Source organism: Carya illinoinensis, chromosome 10 (genome assembly GCF_018687715.1).
Source record: "Carya illinoinensis cultivar Pawnee chromosome 10, C.illinoinensisPawnee_v1, whole genome shotgun sequence".
NCBI classification, from domain to species: Eukaryota; Viridiplantae; Streptophyta; class Magnoliopsida; order Fagales; family Juglandaceae; genus Carya; species Carya illinoinensis.
The window spans coordinates 36,616,264-36,622,617 of NC_056761.1; the positions used below are offsets into that span (position 1 = coordinate 36,616,264).

Consider the following 6,354-nt stretch of genomic DNA (forward strand, 5'->3'; position numbering starts at 1 on the left):
ATGGCCGCATGGGGTGGCAAGAGTGCAGATACAAGTAAAGATGGAGGAATCAACGTCTTAAAGTTGTTAAGCATCGGCATGCTTCACTATCTAAGTAAGAAGTTTCTCTAGAATCTTTGGATGTTGTTTGGATACTGGGAAAGGGATAAGAAAATTAGTAAAAAAAACTTATATTGGAGCTAGGCTTCGACACTTCAACTCTAACTCCAGCAATTCCAATCAGAGTCGTAATCCGCTCTGATTTGGAGTTAGAGATCAACTTGGCCTTCAACTTTGGTCGAAGTTAGAGTTAGAGTTGGACATTCTAACTCCAACCAAAGTCGGAGGCCAAGTCAAAGTCTGACTCAAAGCTCAACCCTACTTTTAAGAAAGTGTGTGGACTTATCCACCGTCAACCATATAAATCATGAGTATGATACATATAAGTTCCAAATACATAAGCCTCGTATAAGTCTTTATATATATATATATATATTTTTTTTTTAAATGTTTCCATCATAAAAATGTGGTAAAATTTCACTATTTTTGTGTAACAAATTTTTTAGAAAAAATTTGCACAAAACTTATATGTTTAGGACTTTTTCACGACATTACTCAAAAAATCATTTCCAATATTGTCAGATTCACGGACGTACCATCTTCGTCCGTAAGAAATTTTGTCACCTTGGAGTTTACACCCTCAGCTTCAGCCTAACCCCAACTCGGCAAGTTGGCAACTCCCGCGGTAACTTGCAGCTAGCTCCACTTGTTATGCAAGGATAAGTACTGGGGCGGGGGGACCCGACGTATAATCAGAGATAGTTTCCAACCTCACAATCCTTCGCTTAACCAGTAAAGTAATCCCAGCATTCCCACTCTTCAAGAAAGCAAAAGCAATAAGTAAGAACAGGCAGCTGTTCTCAAGTAGAACACCGTCCCATCTCCTGTTCTCAAGTTCTTCTTTGCATTTGCGCTACTACCTGATAAACCCGGGCACAAGGAAAGTGATCGCTTCCCAGATCCGATGCAAAGTAGCTGTGGGATCCGCGACGACTTTCTCGCAGACCAAAGCCCAGAAAAGGAAGAAGAAAGAGTTCCAGATCGAGAACCTGACGACATGGCTGTTAAAGCAAGAACAGGCTGGCAACATAGACGCAGAGCTCACGGTGGTGCTGTCAAGCATCTCATTGGCGTGCAAACAGATTGCTTCCTTGCTTCAGAGGTCAAGCATCATCGATCTCACAGGGGGTCATGGCACCATTAACATCCAAGGCGAAGATCAGAAGAAACTTGACGTCATCTCCAATGAGGTGGGTTTTTCTTTTTTTTTATAATCATTTGTGAGTCTTAACTTCAAGCTCGATCAAAACCCTCAAGGATATTTGCAAACGTACGTCAGTGTCATCTGTTATGTTAGAGACCGAGATCAACCGGAAAAGATTTAAGATTTCAAAACAAAAACATTGAATTGCAATTTTAACTAATAACAAGTACTGTACATGCATTATCCACGCTACATTTTGAGCTTCATGAAAAATAGAGAGTTTGATCATGGGTTCTTAATTTAATTTGCAGCTGTTTTGCAACTGCCTAAGGTCAAGTGGTCGCACAGGGATTATAGCATCAGAGGAAGAAGATGTACCTGTTGCAGTAGAGGAAACTTACTCTGGACACTACATTGTCGTGTTTGACCCTATTGACGGATCTGCCAATATCGACACCGCCTTAACTACTGGCTCCATCTTTGGCATTTATGGCCCTGACAGGCAATGCCTCGTCGACCTTGACGATGACTCCACGGTACTCATTCTCTCGCAACGTTTCTCAGGAACAGCCGGATTGCATATTGAGAACTCCTAATATTATTGCAGTATTGCTTCCATTCTTATTCTTCTCTACCTAATTGTTCAACTATATGTGAAACAACACAGCTCGATGAAGCAAAACAGAAATGCATCATCAATGTATGCCAGGCAGGCAGCAACCTACTGGCGGCTGTCTATTGCCTGTATTCAAGCTAGGGCTGTGCAAGAAATACAATAATCCGATCAACCCGTTAGACCCGTTTGAATATGACCCGATAAATGCGGGTTGAAATTTAAATCGGTTTGAAAACTATTTGACCCGATGACTGTCGGGCTGTTATTTCAAACCCGCATATTAAAACTCTTTTGTAATCTTCTCTCACTTTTGCATCAAAACCCTAACCCCTGCCCTAACTTCTCCTTGTCGTGCTCTGAAAAGGTCTCTCGTCGTGCGTCCTGCTGACATTTCAGCATGAAACAAGAGTGATTTCTAGAAACCCTTTGTGTTATGCTAACCAATTTGATTTCACCTCGTCTGCAAGCCCTAGAAAATCAAAGAGCGGCCTTGCATCCCCAGGATCAAAGGCAACGTAGTCGTCGGCCGCATCGAGTTCTTAGCTTCTGCAGATGGCTTCGTTTATGCAAACAAAGAGAACTGCTGCGAGGATTCTAGTTCATCGCTTCTGCAGATGAGAACGGCATCGAGTTTGTCCTTCATAGCTTTCTGATGTGCCCTTTCGATTTCCATTTTTTTTATACAGTTGGTAGACTGTAGAAGTGTTCGATGGATTTCCTCATTTCCTCCCCTTCAGCACTAAAACCGTGCGTTCCACGGGCTTCCAATACGCTACGTTTTGAGTTCTTCCCTCACTCGACAGAATCAATTGAGTCTTTTCCCTGTAACTCCTCTGTTGTTTACCCCTGATCTCTTGCTTCTTCCCTAAGAGGTCACAACAACCGCGGCATGTTGTGGGTCTGTTGGTGCAATTGATACTGGGGATTTAGGTTGGTATTAGTGGCGGTGGGGTGTTAGTGCTTAGAAAAGGAAGAAGGGGAAAGGAAAGAGGTGAAATGCCTCGGTTCTGAAAGTTTCGAACCGACCCGCAACATGACGGGTCAGATCGCACCGTTCCCATTCCAGATTGTTGATGGTCCGGGTCGGGTCGGCCCAAAAACTGCTTTCGGTGGATCGGGTTGCAGGCCATTTCAAGCTCAGTTGTCTTTACCCTTTCAATAGGGAAAGGGGTGTTTGCATTCACCTTGGACCCATCATATGGAGAATTTGTTTTAACACATGAAAATATTAAGATTCCAAAAACAGGGCATATCTATTCATTCAATGAAGGTAACTATGACCTATGGGATGAAAAGCTGAAGAAATACCTCACTCACCTAAGGCAACCAGGCTCCAATGGAAAGCCCTATTCTGGCCGTTACATAGGATGCCTTGTCGGTGAAATCCATAGGATGCTGCTCCGTGGTGGTGTCTATGGCAACCCCAAAAACAAGAACAGCAAAAATGGGAACTTGAGGCTCTTGTATGAGTGTGCACCAATGAGCTATCTAGTAGAACAAGCTGGAGGGATTGCTATAGATGGTCACCAAAGAATACTTGACATCAAACCATTGCAGGTAATCAAACAAAAGTACCTACACTTCTGCAATTGATCATTTATATAACAAACTTAACAGGACATTGGAAATTTGCGCATGAGGATAATTTGCAACAACAAAGAATAAACCAGCAACAAGAAAGAGTTATCTTTGGAAAAAAGACATGTCTTGATATCTTGCAAAATTGGAACAAAAAGTAACTTTTCATAGCTGGCTTAATATTTAGCTACGGCTGACATTTACTTGTTTCTCTGGCAGGTTCACCAGCGTACACCAATATTCATTCGAAGCCCAGATGAAATCGAGAAACTGCAAACATACTTGCTTTGATCATATATGTCTTAATTTTGCATTCAGACTATTCCTTTGAATATGTTTCAAGTATTTCAACACATTTGAACGAACAGAGAAAAGGGAGAAGGATAAGTACATCTGACCAGGAAGTCAATTTCAAAATTAATTTGTTACTGGCAACCTCCACAGAAATGTACAGTCATGTAATCCCACGGAATGAATGGATAGTTTAATGCTTTTTGAAAATAAAGATGGCTGGCATCCTTTGCTGTAGGCACAGGCACTATGTCAGCATACCAATGATTCCTTCAACCGTTCAGATTCTTGCAGCGCAACTATCTTGATTCAAAGAATTCCGATGAATTTTTGCTGCAATTTGTAACAACTAAATTAGTAAATCCAATGCTGCGTTTTTTTAATGTTGAGGAAATCTTAGTTGATAGTGTTTTGTGGATTCCAATGAAATGTGCTTACATGTATGAAATAGAATAAGATGGATTTAACTTTTGATATGAAGTTGAAAAAGTAGAGATCCCGTCAATAATTTGTTTGAGATGAATTGAAGTGATATTAACATCCAAACACTACCAGTTTTCACACAAAAATGAGAGGGAGCATGAAAAAAGAGGATAAACGTCGAACATACCACTAAAATTCTTATGCATTTTGTACGTTAAGGACTTCCCTGCAGTCAGAGATTCTTGGCCTACACAAGGAATGACCCCCATAAATTTACAATGGATGACATTAACAATTTCTCTTTATTTATTTTTGTTTACTTATTTATTATTTATTTTATTAATAAACATGAAGAGTACCGTATTGAAGCCTAATCACCAACATAGGTCAGATAATTCATTCTTCCATTCTGACCTGTTGTGTAAATTTATGCATTAATAGTAGTTTTATAATATATCATATCACATCAAGTCACGTTAATTTGTAAGTTTATTTTTTATGATTTTTTTAAGAGTAGAACATTTTTCTATAAATAATTATCATATAAGAGGTAATTAAGATCGAGTAGGGTTGAGTAAAAATTCGAAAATCCGAGGTGGGGCCGAACTGACACCGACTACAACTCCGACTCTAAATTTACCCTCCAACTCCAATGTTATACATATGTTATAAAATACATATATATATATATATATATATATATATATTTCTATACATTCGTCATTATAACTTGTAATATTAATGTATAAAGACTAATAACTAATGTATATTAATGTATAATGACGTTAATGCTAATGTACAAACACTAATCTATAAATTTATAAGAACATATAATACTATTATGCTAATGTATAATATTATAAAGACAAATGTATAAATTTATAATAATATGTAGTACTAATGTATAATAACTAAATTATAATAACTAGAATATAATAACATGTAATAGTATCCTATAATAACCAATGTATAATAACATATAATACTAATTTATAATAACATATTAACATGCATACCAATGTATAATAACACTAGTACAATAACATATAATACTAAGTCTAGTGTATCATTAAGTTAGAAATAAGTTAGAAACTAATATAATAATATATAATTAATCACTATAGTACAAGTCTATAGACTATAATAGGAATAAGTTAGACACTAGTAGTCTAGTTTAGTACAAGTATAATGAGTTAATAATATGTAATTGTCAATAATCAATTCTATAGTACAAATATAAATACTAACAATTGTATTTAAATCCTATAGAGTATAGGTAGGCCATAGTACAAGTCTATTTAGAATAATGTATAATAACATTATAAACTTATAGAACATGTAATACCAATGTATAATAACACTAGTATAATAATTCTATTTAAATTTTGGATAATATAGTACAAGTCAATTTAAATAATAGTTATTATTAATCAATACTAACAATTAAATTAAGTGATGGAAAAAAAACTATAAAAAGCATAAATAGAATGATAAGTTGATAATATATAATTAAACACGACAGTATAATAAACTGTTAAAAGTATAATAGGATAACATATATTAATTTCTAATAATAAACAATACTAACAATTATAAAAACCATAATAACATGTAATAATAATAATGTATAATAATTAATGTATAATAAAATGTAATACTAACATATCATAACTAATATATAATAACATGTAATAGTGCTGAACTAGGAATAACTAAGGCTGAATTTGAGGGGATGCAAAGATAGTCATAGATGCAGTCAAGGATTCTACTCCAGATAACTCATGGCATGAACAACTTATTGAAGACCTCAAGCATAACATGAAACGGAGGATTGGAAGTCTTCTCTCTCTTTCTTCTCTCTGAAAAAAGGAGGTGAAGGTGTGTGAGTGTGCGTAAAGGGCACGAGTGTCAGAGGCGGTTATAACAGAAAAGTGCAAAAGAGAGGGAATATTCGGTTGAGGGAATAAAAGAAAAGCTAGATTAGTGGTGGTTGTCAGCCGTGTAAGGTGGTGAGTACTGGGAAGTAGAACAGAATAAGATGAATGACCTAGAGAAAAAATGGAGGACGTTTAAGCTGATAGAAGAGGAAGCTGCTGAGATCATTTTCGAGGATGAAGAAAATGATGTACTAAGGTATAAGGAAGATAAGAGTGTAGTCGGCAAAGTTTGCTCGACACGACAAATTAGCAAGGAGGTGCTGGGA

At 36.7% G+C, this 6,354-nt stretch overlaps 1 pseudogene; it reads left to right on the forward strand.

Moving 5' to 3' along the window:
• On the forward strand, positions 1 to 4,111 carry LOC122278699 (annotated as a pseudogene).
• The last annotated feature ends 2,243 nt before the right edge of the window (positions 4,112 to 6,354 follow it).